We start from the raw sequence: 15,742 nt of genomic DNA, 5'->3' as shown, positions 1-15,742 counted from the left end.
TTAAAGTGACTAGTGTTCCATTTATTAAAGTGACCAATGATTTCAAGTCTGTATGTAGGCAGCAGCCTCTCTGTACTAGTGATGGCTGTTTAACAGTCTGATGGCCTTGAGATAGAAACTGTTTTTCAGTCTTTCGGTCCCAGCTTTGATGCACCTGTACTGACCTAGCCTTCTGGATGGTTTCAGGATGAACAGGCAGTGGCTCGGGTGGTTGTTGTCCTTGATGATCTTTTTGGCCTTCCTGTGACATCGGGTGCTATAGGTGTCCTGGAGAGCAAGTAGTTTGCCCCCGGAGATGCGTTGTGCAGACCCTGCTGTTGTGGGCGGTGCAGTTGCCATACCAGGCAGTGATACAGCCCAACAGGATACTCTCAATTGTGCATCTGTAAAGGTTTCTGAGGGTTTTAGGTGACTGGTGCTGTTGCACCTTCTTCACCACACTGTCTGTGTTGGTGGACCATTTCAGTTTGTCAGTGATATGTATGCCAAGGAACTTAACTTTCTACCTTCTCCACTGCTGTCCCATCGATGTGGATAGGGGTGCACCCTCTGTTTCCTGAAGTCACGATCATCTCCTTTGTTTTGTTGACGTTGAGTGAGAGGTTATTTTCCTGACACCACACTCCGAGAGCCCTCACCTCCTCCCTGTAGGCTGTCTCGTCATTGTTGGTAATCAAGCCTACTATGGGCCTCCCGAGTGGCGCAGGGATCTAAGGCACTGCATCGCAGTGCTAGCTCTGCCACTAGAGATCCTGGTTTGAGTCCAGGTTCTGTCGCAGCCGGCCGTGACCGGGAGACCCATGGGGCGGCGTACAATTGGCCCAGCGTCGTCTGGGTTAGGGGAGGGCTTGGCCTGCAGGGATGTTCTTGTCCCATCGTGCTCTAGCGACTCCTGTGGCGGGCTGGGCGCAATGCACGCTGACTCGGTTGCCAGGTGTACGGTGTTTCCTCCAACACATTGGTGCGGCTGGTTTCTGGGTTAAGCGGGTATTGTGTCAAGAAGCAGTGCGGCTTGGCTGGGTTGTGTTTTGGAGGATGCACGGCTCTCGACCTTCACCTCTCCCGAATGCGTACGGGAGTTGCAGCGATGAGACAAGACTGTAACTACCAATTGGATACCATGAAATTGGGGAGAAAAAGGGGTAAAAAAATAAATACAAAAATATTCAAGCCTAGTACTGTTGTGTCATCTGCAAACTTGATGATCGAGTTGGAGGCGTGCATGCCCACGCGGTTATGGGTGAACAGACAGTACAGCAGAGGGCTGAGCACGCACCCTTGTGGGGCCCCAGTGTTGAGGATCAGCGAAGTGGAGATGTTGTTTGCTACCTTCACCACCTCAGGAAGGCCAGGACCCAAGACCCAGGGCCTCAAGCTTAATAGTGAGCTTGGAGGGTATTATGGTGTTGAATGCTGAGCTATAGTCAATGAACAGCATTCTTACATAGGTATTTCTCTTGTCCAGATGGGATAGGGCAGTGTGCAGTGTGATGGCGATTGCATCGTCTGTGGACCTATTGGGGCGGTAAGCAAATTGAAGTGGGTCTAGGGCAGGCCTGGGCAACTCCAGTCCTCAGGGGACTGATTGGTGTCACACTTTTGCCCCAGTCCCAGCAAACACACCTGGCTCCAATAATCAACTAATCATGAACTTCAGTTAAAAATGCAATTAGTTTAAATCAGGTGTGTTTGCTAGGGATGGGGGAAAAGTGTGACACCAATCAAGCCCCCGAAGACTGGAATTGCCCAGGCCTGGTCTAGGGTGACTGGAAAGTGGAGGTGATATGATCCTTGACTAGTCTCTCAAAGCACTTCATGATGACAGAAGTGAGTGCTACGGGGCGATAGTCATTTAGTTCAGTTACCTTTGCATTCTTGGGTACAGGAACAAATGGTGGCCATCTTGAAGCATGTGGTGACAGCAGACTGGGTTAACCTCTATGGGACCCCTTCCCGTTCTCATCCCGGTAACGGGATTGCTTGACAAGATAGCAAAAATCTAATAATTTCAATTTCTCAAACAATCAACTATTTTACACCCTTTGAAAGATAAACATCTCCTTAATCTAACCATGTTGTCCAATTTCAAAGAGGCTTTACGGCAAAAGTATAAAGTTAGATTATGTTAGGACAGTACATTGACAAAACATTACACCCAGCTATTTTCAATGCAGACAGGCATCACCAAAAGCAGAAAACCAGCTGGAAGCAAGACGTCGGTGTCCGTGACTTGGCTGGTTTTCCTTTTGTAGTCCCTGATTGTCTGTAGACCCTTTCCACTAGCCCATTTTTTACAATCTTCATCAGATGACACTCCTAGGACATAATGTTACACAATACATGCATTCTTTTGTTCGATAAAGTTCATATTTATATATAAAAACAGCATTTTACATCGGCGCGTGATGTTCAGAAAATATTTTCCCTCAAATGCTTCCGGTGAATCAGCGCTACAATTTACAAAATTACTATTCGAAAACATTGGTCAAATCTAATATTGTCATTCAAAGAATTATAGCTTAACATCTCGTGAATGCAACCGCATTGCCAGATTTAAAAATAACTTTACTGGGAAATCACACTTTGCAATAAACGAGGTGCAATGCTCAGAAAAATAGGCTAGGCGATACAGGTTAGCGCCATCTTGGAACCATCTAAAATCAAATATACTATTGTAAATATTCCCTTACCTTTGATTATCTTCATCAGAAGGCACTTCCAGGAATCACAGGTCCACAACAAATGTAGTTTTGTTCGAAAAAGTTACTAATTTATGTCCCAATAGCTCCTTCTTGTTAGCGCGTTCCGAAGGCTACTCATAATGTACGAGGCGCGCGGGACTTGTCGTCATGAATGTGCAAAAAATATATATTTACGTTCGTTCAAACATGTCAAACGTTGTATAACAAATCTTTAGGGCCTTTTTCAATCAGAGCTTCAATAATATTCAAGGCGGACGATTGTATTGTCTTACTAAACGTTTCGGAACGAGAGGGTACCCACGGGCCCTCCCCCTATGACCAACTTTCCAGGCCTCTCGTTTGGTCAGTTTCTACCGGAGAAGACTCAAACCACTTTGTAAAGACTGTTGACATCTAGTGGAAGCCTTAGGAAGTGCTAAATGAATCCTAACTCACGGTGTGTTTCATAGGCAAAGTGTTGAAGGTGATTCCACAAATCAGATTTCCACTTCCTGCATGGAATCTTCTCAGGTTTTGGCCTGCCATATGAGTTCTGTTATACTCACAGACACCATTCAAACAGTTTTAGAAACTTTAGAGTGTTTTCTATCCAAATCTACTAATTATATGCATATTCTAGTTACTGGGCAGGAGTAGTAACCAGATTAAATCGGGTACGTTTTTTATCCGACCGTGCAAATACTGCCCCCTAGCCCCAACAGGATAAGGAGAGTTTTAATATGTCCGTAAACACACCAGCTAGCTGATCTGCGCATGCTCTGAGGACACGGCTAATGATGCCGTCTGGGCTGGCCGCCTTGCGAGGGTTAACACATTTAAATGTCTTACTCACGTCGGCCACGTAGAAGGATAGCCCCACAGTCCTTGGTAGCGGGCCGTGTCGGTGGCACTGTATTATCCTCAAAGCGGGCAAAGAAGGTGTTTACTTTGTCTGGAAGCAAGACGTCGGTGTCCATGACTTGGCTGGTTTTCCTTTTGTAGTCCCTGATTGTCTGTAGACCCTGCCACATACGTCTCGTGTCTGACCCGTTGAATTGCGACTCTTTCCTCTATACTGACATTTTGCTTGTTTGATTGCCTTGCGGAGTGAATAACTACACTGTTTGTATTCGGCCATATTCCCAGTCACCATTCCATGGTTAAATAAGGTGGTTTGCCGCCATTTATCTACGGTTATTGGTTAGGGTAGGTTTTAATAGTCACAGTGGGTACAACATCTCCTATACACTTCCTTATAAACTCACTCACCGAATCAGTGTATACGTCAATATTATTCTCTGAGGCTACCCGGAACATATCCCAGTTCGCTTGATCAACACAATCTTGAAGCGTGGATTCCGATTGGTCAGACCAGCATTGAATAGTCCTTAGCACGGGTACTTCTTGTTTGAGTTTCTACCTATACGGAGGGAGAAGCAAAAGGAGGACAGGGGAGGGCCTTCTATGCATCGCGGAAGTTAGAGTAACAAATGTCCAGTGTTTTTCCAGTGCGAGTGCTACAGTCAATATGCTGATAGAATTTAGATAGCCTTGTTCTCAAATTTGCTTTGGAAAAATCCCCATCTACAATAAATTCAGCTGCAGGATATGTGGTTTCCAATTTGCATAAAGTCCAGTGAAGTTCCTTTAGGGTCGTCGTGGTATCGGCTTGAGGGGGGGGATGTACATGGCTGTGACAACAACCGAAGGGAATTCTCTTGGGAGATAATATGGTTAGCATTTGATTGTGAGGAATTCTAGGTCAGGTGAACAAAAGGACTTGAGTTCCTGTATGTTGTTACAATTACACCATAAGTCGTTAATCATAAAATCATTCTTCTTCCTGGAGAGATGTTTATTCCTGTCGATGTGACACACTGAGAATCCAGGTGGCTGTACCGACTCCGACAGCATATCTCGAGAGAGCCATGTTTCCGTGAAACAGAATATGTTACAATCCCAGATGTCTCTCTGGAAAGCAACAAACAAACAACGTTTAGATCCTCCAAGGATCTTTGTTAGGTAATTTCACCGGAAGTGTACCACATCCATATTTATAGACATATAGTACCAGCCAAAACTTTGGACATCTACTCATTCAAGGGTTTTTCTTTATTATTACTATTTTCTACATTGTAGAATAATAGTGAAGACATCACAACTATGAAATAACACATATGGTATCATGTAGTAACCAAAAAAGTGTTACATTTAATATTTTGATTTGTCAAAGTAGCCACCCTTTGCCTTTTACATTTACGTCATTTAGCAGACGCTCTTATCCAGAGCGACTTACAAATTGGTGCATTCACCTTATGATATCCAGTGGAACAACCACTTTAAAATAGTACATCTATATTATTATTTTTTTTGGGGGGGGGGTTAGAAGGATTACTTTATCCTATCCCAGGTATTCCTTAAAGAGGTGGGGTTTCAGGTGTCTACGGAAGGTGGTGATTGACTCCGCTGTCCTGGCGTCGTGAGGGAGCTTGTTCCACCATTGGGGTGCCAGAGCAGCGAACAGTTTTGACTGGGCTGAGCGGGAACTGTGCTTCCGCAGAGGTAGGGGGGCCAGCAGGCCAGAGGTGGATGAACGCAGTGCCCTTCTTTGGGTGTAGGGCCTGATTAGAGCCTGAAGGTACGGAGGTGCCGTTCCCCTCACAGCTCCGTAGGCAAGCACCATGGTCTTGTAGCAGATGCGAGCTTCAACTGGAGTGTGCGGAGGAGCGGGGTGACGTGAGAGAACTTGGGAAGGTTGAACACCAGACGGGCTGCGGCGTTCTGGATGAGTTGTAGGGGTTTAATGGCACAGGCAGGGAGCCCCGCCAACAGGGAGTTGCAGTAATCCAGACGGGAGATGACAAGTGCCTGGATTAGGACCTGCGCCGCTTCCTGTGTAAGGCAGGGTCGTACTCTGCGAATGTTGTATAGCATGAACCTACAGGATCGGGTCACCACCTTGATGTTAGCGGAGAATGACAGGGTGTTGTCCAGGGTCACGCCGAGGCTCTTAGCACTCTGGGAGGAGGACACAATGGAGTTGTCCACCGTGATGGCGAGATCATGGAAAGGGCAGTCCTTCCCCGGGAGGAAGAGCAGCTCCATCTTGCCGACAGCTTGAGGTGGTGATCCGTCATCCACACTGATATGTCTGCCAGACATGCAGAGATGCGATTCGCCACCTGGTTATCAGAAGGGGGAAAGGAGAAGATTAATTGTGTGTCGTCTGCGTAGCAATGATAGGAGAGACCATGTGAGGATATGACAGAGCCAAGTGACTTGGTGTATAGCGAGAATAGGAGAGGGCCTAGAACTGAGCCCTGGGGGACACCAGTGGGGAGAGCACGTGGTGCGGAGATGGATTCTCGCCACACCACCTGGTAGGAGCGACCTGTCAGGTAGGACGCAATCCAAGATTGAGCCGCGCCGGAGATACGCAACTCGGAGAGGGTGGAGAAGAGGATCTGATGGTTCACAGTATCAAAGGCAGCAGATAGGTCTAGAAGGATGAGGAGAGAGAGTTAGCTTTAGCAGTGCGGAGAGCCTCCGTGACACAGAGAAGAGCAGTCTCAGTTGAATGACCAGCCTTGAAACCTGACTGATTTGGATCAAGAAGGTCATTCTGAGAGAGATAGCAGGAGAGCTGGCCAAGGACGGCACGTTCAAGAGTTTTGGAGAGAAAAGAAAGAAGGGATACTGGTCTGTAGTTGTTGACATCGGAGGGATCGAGTGTAGGTTTTTTGAGAAGGGGTGCAACTCTCGCTCTCTTGAAGACGGAAGGGACGTAGCCAGCGGTCAAGGATGAGTTGATGAGCGAGGTGAGGTAAGGGAAAAGGTCTCCGGAAATGGTCTGGAGAAGAGAGGAGGGGATAGGGTCAAGCGGGCAGGTTGTTGGGCGGCCGGCCGTCACAAGACGCAAGATTTCATCTGGAGAGAAAGGGGAGAAAGAGGTCAAAGCATAGGGTAGGGCAATGTGAGCAGGACCAGCGGTGTCGTTTGACTTAACAAAGCGAGGATCGGATGTCGTCGACCTTCTTTTCAAAATGGTTGACGAAGTCATCTGCAGAGAGGGAGGAGGGGGGAGGGGGAGGAGGATTCAGGAGGGAGGAAAAGGTGGCAAAGAGCTTCCTAGGGTTAGAGGCAGATGCTTGGAAGTTAGAGTGGTAGAAAGTGGCTTTAGCAGCAGAAACAGAGGAGGAAAATGTAGAGAGGAGGGAGTGAAAAGATGCCAGGTCCGCAGGGAGGCTAGTTTTCTCCATTTCCGCTCGGCTGCCCGGAGCCCTGTTCTGTGAGCTCGCAATGAGTCGTCAAGCCACGGAGCAGGAGGGGAGGACCGAGCCGGTCGGGAGGATAGGGGACATAGAGAGTCAAAGGATGCAGAAAGGGAGGAGAGGAGGGTTGAGGAGGCAGAATCAGGAGATTGGTTGGAGTAGGATTGAGCAGAGGGAAGAGATGATAGGATGGAAGAGGAGAGAGTAGCAGGAGAGAGAGAGCGAAGGTTGCGATGGCGCAATACCATCTGAGTAGGGGCAGAGTGAGTAGTGTTGGAGGAGAGCGAGAGGGAAAAGGATACAAGGTAGTGATCGGAGACTTGGAGGGGAGTTGCAGTGAGATTAGTAGAAGAACAGCATCTAGTGAAGATGAGGTCAAGCGTATTGCCTGCCTTATGAGTAAGGGGGATGGTGAGAGGGTGAGGTCAAAAGAGGAGAGGAGTGGAAAGGAGGCAGAGAGAAATGAGTCAAAGGTAGACGTAGGGAGGTTAAAGTCACCCAGAACTGTGAGGGGTGAGCCATCCTCAGGGAAGGAGCTTATCAAGGCGTCAAGCTCATTGATGAACTCTCCAAGGGAACCTGTAGGGCGATAAATGGTAAGGATGTTAAGCTTGAATGTGCTAGTGATTGTGACAGCATGGAATTCAAAGGAGGAGATAGACAGATGGGTCAGGGGAGAAAGAGAGAATGTCCACTTGGGAGAGATGAGGATTCCAGTGCCACCACCCCGCTGACCAGATGCTCTCGGGGTGTGCGAGAACACGTGGTCAGACGAGGAGAGAGCAGTAGGAGTAGCAGTGTTTTCTGTGGTAATCCATGTTTCCGTCAGCGCCAAGAAGTCGAGGGTCTGGAGGGTAGCATAGGCTGAGATGAACTCTGCCTTGTTGGCCGCAGACCGGCAGTTCCAGAGGCTGCCGGAGACCTGGAACTCCACGTGGGTCGTGCGCGCTGGGACCACCAGGTTAGAGTGGCAGCGGCCACGCGATGTGAAGCGTTTGTATGGCCTGTGCAGAGAGGAGAGAACAGGGATAGACCGACACATAGTTGATAGGCTACAGGAGAGGCTACGCTAATGCAAAGGAGATTGGCATGAAAATTAACTAAACAACTGGGGAAGCGAGAGAGCAGGGCCTCCCTCACTAACAACTCACTGAAACACTAAAACGCTAAAATATAACTTTTCTAGCTACCACTAGAAATTAAAATTGACGTAAACTACAGTGGTTCAATGTTTCCAGGAATAGGCTCAAACTTAGTTTATTCCGCTAGATAACTTGGTACAGTATTCTTCCGTGAAAACCCACCTAGTGCACCGTGTCCTATGACGCCGTAGCTAACTAGCTAACTAGCATGCTAGCATCCTATAACACACGGTTAGCACCAATACTTGGTAACAACAAGCTACCAATGGATCATTCGTGTCCGTGTCTAGTTCATAACGCAGAAGTAATTAAACGTTGGCTAGCTAACACAAAGTCAGTCCTGCTAGCTACACAAGTGGACTACACATCTCGAATGTTCAGAAAGTTAAGCTTACGTTGCAAAAATCTTATTGACTAAAAATGATACAGCTAGCTGGTAGGGTTAGCTAGCTAGCAGTGGGCGCGTTGTTGACTATGTTAGAAAATGTAGCTGGCTAGCTAACCTCGATAGTTACTCTGTACTACGCCTTTATCTTGATACAAAGACAACTATGTAGCTAGCTAACATTACACTAGTCAAATCGTTCCGTTGTAATGTATATAGTTTCTACAGTACTGCTAATTGGTAAAGTTGGCTAGCTAGCTGTGGTGTTATGGTGTTGACGCCGTTTCGAAAATGGCGCGAACGAACGAATACAGCTGGCTAGCTAACCTTGTTAGTTCCTCAGAGCTACACCATTATCCTTGATACAAAGACAGCAGAGACAACTATGTAGCTAGCTAACAATACACTAATCAAATCGTTCCAATGTAATGTAATGAAATGTAATATTACCCGCGGAGCGAGGTGCAGCACGACTGCTCACTCCAGCATCCGGAAGAAATACTGCCTTGATGACAGCTTTGCACATTCTTGGCATTCTCTCAACCAGCTTCAACTGGAATGCTTTTCTAACAGTTTAAGGAGTTCCCACATATGTTGAGCACTTGATGGCTGCTTTTCCTTCACTCTGCGGTCCAACTCATCCCAAACCATCTCAACCGGGTTAAGGTCGGGTGATTGTGGAGGCCAGGTCATCTGATGCAGCACTCCATCGCTATCCTTGTTCAAATAGCCCATACATAGCCTAAATGTGTGTTTTGGGTCATTGTCCTGTCGAAAAACAAATAATAGTCCCACTAAGCGCAGATGGGATGACGTAGCGCTGCAGAATGCTGTGGTAGCCATGCTGGTTAAGTGTGCCTTGAATTCTAAATAAATCACTGACAGTGTCACCAGCAAAGCACCCCCACACCATCATACCTCCTCCTCCATGCTTCACAGTGGGAACTACACATCCGAAGATCATCCGTTCACCTACTTTGCGTCTCACAAAGACACGGCGGTTGGAACCAAAAATCTCAAATTTGCACTCATCAGACCAAAGGACAGATTTCCACCGGTCTACTGTCCATTTCTCATGTTTCTTATTGGTGTCCTTTAGTAGTGGTTTCTTTGCAGCAATTCCACCATGAAGGCCTGATTCACGCAGTTTCATCTGAACAGTTGATGTGGAGATCTGTCTGTTACATGAACTCTGTGAAGCATTTATTTGGGCTGCAATTTTTGAGGCTGGTAACTCTAATGAATGTATCCTCTGCAGCAGAGGTAACTCTGGGTCTTCCTTTCCTGTGGCGGTACTCATGAGAGCCTGTTTCATTATAGATCTTGATGGTTTTTGCGACTGCACTTTTTCCAGATTGACTGAACTTCATGTATTAAAGTAATGATGGACTGTCATTTCTCTTAGCTTATTTGATCTGTTCTTGCCATAATATGGACTTGGTCTTTTACCAAATAGGTCTATCTTCTGTATACCACCTGTACCTTGTCACAACACAACTGATTAACTTTTAACAAGGCACACCAGTTAATTGAAATGCATTCCAGGTGACTACCTCATGAAGCTGGTTAAGAGAATGCCAAGAGTGTGCAAAGCTGTCATCAAGGCAAAGGGTGGCTACTTTGAAGAATCTCAAATATAAAATATACAGTATTTTGATTTGTTTAACACTTTTTTGGTTACATGATTCCATGTGTTATTTCATAGTTTTGATGCCTTCACCATCATTCTACAATGTAGAAAATAGTAAAAATAAAGAAAAACCCTGGAATGAGTAGGTGTGTCCAAAGTTTTTACATATAGTTTGTGTATAATATATATATTGTACTATCTTTAAAAGTGCCTCCCTCACAATCTTAAATAAGCATGCCCCAGATATAGCACGTGGTTCGCTCCAGACCTGCCTGCCCTTGACCAGCACAAAAACATCCTGTGGCGTACGGCATTAGCATCAAATAGCCCCCGCGGTATACAACTTTTCATGGAAGTTAGGAACCAATATACACAGGCAGTTAGGAAAGCAAAGGCTAGCTTTTTCAAATAGAAATTTGCATCCTGCAGCACAAACTGGGACACTAAAGTCCATGGAGAATAAAAGCACCTCCTCACAGCTGCCCACTGCACTGAGGCTAGGAAACACTGTCACCTCCGATAAATCCACAATAATTGAGAATTTCAATAAGCATTTTTCTACGGCTGGCCATGCTTTCCACCTGGCCACCCCTACCCTGGTCAACACCCCTGCACCCCCCACAGCAACTTGCCCAAGCCTCCCCCATTTCTCCTTCACCTGAATCCAGATAGCTGATGTTCTGAAAGAGCTTCAAAATCTGGACCCCTACAAATCAGCTGGGTTAGACAATCTGAACCCTCTCTTTCTAAAATTATCCGCCGAAATTGTTGTAAGCCCTATTACTAGCCTGTTCAACCTGTCTTTCGTATCGTCTGAGATCCCCAAAGATTGGAAAGCTGCCGTGGCCATCCCCCTCTTCAAAGGGGGAGACACTCTAGACCCAAACTGTTATATCCATCCTGCCCTGCCTTTCTAAAATCTTCGAAAGCCAAGTTAATAAACAGATCACCGACCATTTCGAATCCCACCGTACCTTCTCCACTATGCAATCTGGTTTCCGAGCTGGTCATGGGTGCATCTCAGCCACGCTCAAGGTCCTAAACGATATCATAACCGCCATCGATAAAAGACAGTACTGTGCAGCCGTCTTCATCGACCTGGCCAAGGCTTTCGACTCTGCCAATCACCGCATTCTTATCGGCAGACTCAATAGCCTTGGCTTCTCAAATGACTGCCTCGCCTGGTTCACCAACTACTACTAGAGTTCGGTGTGTCAAATTGGAGGGCCTGTTGTCCGGACCTCTGGCAGTCTCTATGGGGGTGCCACAGGGTTCAATTCTCTGTATATATCAATGATGTCACTCTTGCTGCTGGTGATTCTCTGATCCACCTCTACGCAAACGACACCATACATCTGGCTCTTTTTTGGACACTGTGCTAACAAACCTCCAAATGAGCTTCAATGCCATACAACACTCCTTCCGTGGACTCCAACTGCTTTTAAATGCTAGTAAAACTAAGTGCATGCTCTTCAACCAATTGCTGCCTGCACCCTCCCGCCCGACTAGCATCACTACTCTGGAAGGTTCTGACCTAGAATATGTGGACAACTACAAATACCTAGGTGCCTGGTTAGACTGTAAACTCTCCTTGCAGACTCACATTAAGCATCTCCAATCCAAAGTTAAATCTAGAATTGGCATACCTATTTCGCAACAAAGCCTCCTTCACTCATGCCGCCAAACATACCCTCGTAAAACTGACTATCCTACCGATCCTTGACTTCAGCAATGTCATTTACAAAATAGCCCCCAACACTCTACTCAGCAAACTGAATGCAGTCTATCACAGTGCCATCTGTTTTATCACCAAAGCCCCATATACTACCCACCACTGCGACCTGTATGCTCTCGTTGCCTGGCCCTCACTACATATCCGTCGCCAAACACACTGGCTCCAGGTCATCTATAAGTCTTTGCTAGGTAAAGCCCCGCCTTATCTCAGCTCACTGGTCACCATAGCAACACCCACCCGTAGCACGCGCTCCAGCAGGTATATTGCACTGGTCATCCCCAAAGCCAATTCTTCCTTTGGCTGCCTTTCCTTCCAGTTCTATGCTGCCAATGACTGGAACGAATTGCAAAAATCTCTGAAGCTGGAGTCATATCTACCTGTCTAACTTTAAGCATCAGCTGTCAGAGCAGTTTACCGATCACTGTACCTGTAGAAAGCCAATCTGTAAATAGCACACCCGACTACCTCATCGCCATATTTTTACTTGTTCTTTTGCACCCCAGTATCTCTACTTGCACATCATCATCTGCACATCTATCACTCCAGTATTAATGCTAAATTGTAATTATTTTTGCCTCTAGGGCCTATTTATTGCCTACCTCCCTACTCTTCTACATTTGCACACACTGTACATAGATTTTTTGTGTTATTGACTGTACATTTGTTTATGTGTAACTCTGTGTTTTTGTCGCACTGCTTTGCTTTATCTTGGCCAGGTCGCAGTTGTAAATGAGAACTTGTTCTCAACTGGCCTACCTGGTTAAATAAAGGTGAAATATATATTTTTTTAAATGGTCCACACACCCGCACTATCATGAAGAAGGCGCAACAGCGCCTCTTCCCCTCAGGAGGTTGAAAAGGTTTGGCATGAGCCATCAAATCCTCAAAAAGTTCTACAGCTGCACCGTTGAGAGCATCTTGACTGGCTGCATTATTGCTTGGTAAGGCAACCGCACCGCCCTCGATTACATGACACTACAGAGGGTGGTGCGGACAGCCCAGTACATCACTGGGGCCGAGCTCCCTGCCATCCAGGACATCTATAACAAGCGGTGTGAAAGGAAGGCCCGGAAAATTGTTAATGACTCCAGCCACCCAAACCATAGATTGTTCTCTCTGTTTCCGCAGGGCAAGTTGTACTGGTGCATCAAGTCTGACACCAACAGGCTCCTGAATAGCTTTCTATCCCCGAGCTATAAAACTGCTAAATAGTTAACAAAATTGCTACACAAACTGAGTTTACCCTTGTCTTTGTATTTATGCACTGTCTCTATGCACACTCACAAAACTTGCACACATATTTATACTGACTACACACACGCGCACACACATACAATCGTCATATACGCTGCTACTACTCTGTTTATCATATCCTGATACCTATTCACCTTACCCCTGGACACATACTGTATCTAACTCTATCACTCCAGTATCCTTACCATTGTAAGTAATCCCTACTCTCAAAGTAATGGCCTTGCTGAAAAATCTGTGCAGATTGCTAAATCACTCATGAACAAAGTAAAAGCAGACAAGAGAGACCCCTACCTCAGTCTCCTTGAATACCGCAGCACTCCAGTTGACAACTTCAAATCACCAGCCCAGCTGTTGATGAGCCGCAAACTTCACTCAATCCTTCCCAGCACCAACCAGCAGCTGTAACCTGGCATCGTCAGCTACAAGGAAATGCATGCAAAACGTGCACAGAGACAACAACACCAAAAGCGATACTACGACAGGTCAGCTAGACCACTGTCACAACTGAATTACAGAGAGTCAGTAAGAATCCAGGAGCATGGATGGAAGCCAGCAGTTGCAATCCAGCCAGCTGACACTGAACATTCATATCACGTCCGCACCGCAGAAGGAGCGGTGTACCGGTGCAATCGTCGTCACCTACTGAACACAAAAGAACAACACACTGACGAGATGAACTGTTTTCCTGAAAGAGAACGTGATGAACTAAACACACACACACAACATACTTACCTGCAACACCACAAGAACTGTTGACTGACACAGAAGCATGTTCAGCTTCATATCACACAAGGTCAGGAAGAGAGGTCAAGCCTAGAGCTGTCCTAGACCTGTGAAATGCCAAAGGGTGTAGGCGGATCCCTGCCCTGAAAGAGTTCCAGAATAAAAACTTGTTATTGAAATGCTTTGGTATTGTATTTGTTTGAATTGTTGAGATGTCATTGCTACAGTGAAAAGCTGAGTTGCTGAGAAATCTTCGTTCAAACAGTATGTTGAATCATTGTTTCAGAGTCTTATGTTGATGCAGTTGGTGCAGTATGCAGTATAAATGGTTACTTACCTTGAGGTCAAACTACAGAGCATGTATTCAAAATAAACGCTTTTGAATACCAGTCTCAACATCAACAGTGAAGAGGCGACTCCGGGATGCTGGCCTTCTAGGCAGAGTTGCAAAGAAAAAGCCATATCTCAGACTGGCCAATAAGAAGAAAAGATGGGCAAAAGAACACAGACACTGGACAGAGAAACTCTGCCTAGAAGGCCAGCATCCTGGAGTCGCCTCCTCACTGTTGACGTTGAGACTGGTGTTTTGCGGGTACTATTTAATGAAGCTGTCAGTTGAGGACTTGTGAGGTGTCTGTTTCTCAAACTAGACACTAATGTACTTGTCCTCTTGCTCAGTTGTGCACCGGGGCCTCCCACTCCTCTTTCTATTCTAGTTACAGACAGTTTGCACTGTTCTGTGAAGGTAGTAGTACACAGCGTTGTACGAGATCTTCAGTTTCTTAGCAATCTCTCGCATGGAATAGCCTTCATTTCTCAGAACAAGAATAGGCTGACGAGTTTCAAAAGAAAGTTATTTGTTTCTGGCTATTTTGAGCCTGTAATCGAACCCACAAATGCAGATGCTCTAGATATTCAACTAGTCTAAAGAAGGCCAGTTTTATTGCTTCTTTAATCAGAACAACAATTTTCAGCTGTGCTAACATAATTGCAAAAGGGTTTTCTAATGATCAATTAGCCTTTTAAAATGATCAACTTGGATAAGCTAACACAATGTGACATTGGAACACAGGAGGGATGGTTGCTGATAATGGGCCTCTGTAGATGTTCCATAAAAAAATCATCCATTTCCAGCTACAATGTCTACATTATATTTCTGATCAATTTGATGTTATTTTAATGGACAAAAAATGTGCTTTTCTTTCAAAAACAAGGACATTTCTACGTGCCCCAAACTTTTGAACAGTAGTATATATTATATATTTTTAAGGGGGGGGATGTAATATTCATATGTGTCAACATACTGAATTGTAATTGGTTGTATTCTACCTTCGTATCATACTGCGATGATTGGTTAAGACCACCCAGGTCGTGAGGTAATTTTTCAGTTGATCATGGCCGGAGACACATGAACATGACAGTTATAGCTAGCTAATAAAGTTTAGAAAGATCCTGTCGTACTGCATTTTATTATTTTGTACAAAGTGTGAAAAACAAGACAGGCTATGTCATTGAAATCAAAGCTATTTCCATGTGAAAATGTTATGGGATTTGCTCCATTGGTTGGTAGGCCTACATTATGCTCAAATAGCCTCAATAGCCTATTGGCTACTAAAACTGCCTCAGTGTTCACTGTAAACGTGCGCCGGAAGTTGCACAAAATTCTCACAATGTTCAAGGGATGTACATTCAGTCCATAGTAGCCTACAACAACATAATTTAATGGACAATGTTCATAGGCAGGTGCAATCATGTGTTGCAATCATGAGGTTGCAAGGTAAAACTGGAAGTCGGGCACATTATCCGCCTAATGACAGTGGGGCTAGTTAGTGCCAATTGGGTGAACCTTTATGCAGAGCTGCACATGCACAGCCTAATATGACATACAAAACTTTAGTGACCCGTTTTAGCTCATGAGCTC

The sequence above is a fragment of the Salmo salar genome, chromosome ssa20 (assembly GCF_905237065.1).
Source record: "Salmo salar chromosome ssa20, Ssal_v3.1, whole genome shotgun sequence".
Taxonomy (NCBI): Eukaryota; Metazoa; Chordata; class Actinopteri; order Salmoniformes; family Salmonidae; genus Salmo; species Salmo salar.
The sequence above is the reverse complement of the archived record's forward strand: the minus strand, read 5'-3'. Positions refer to the sequence as shown.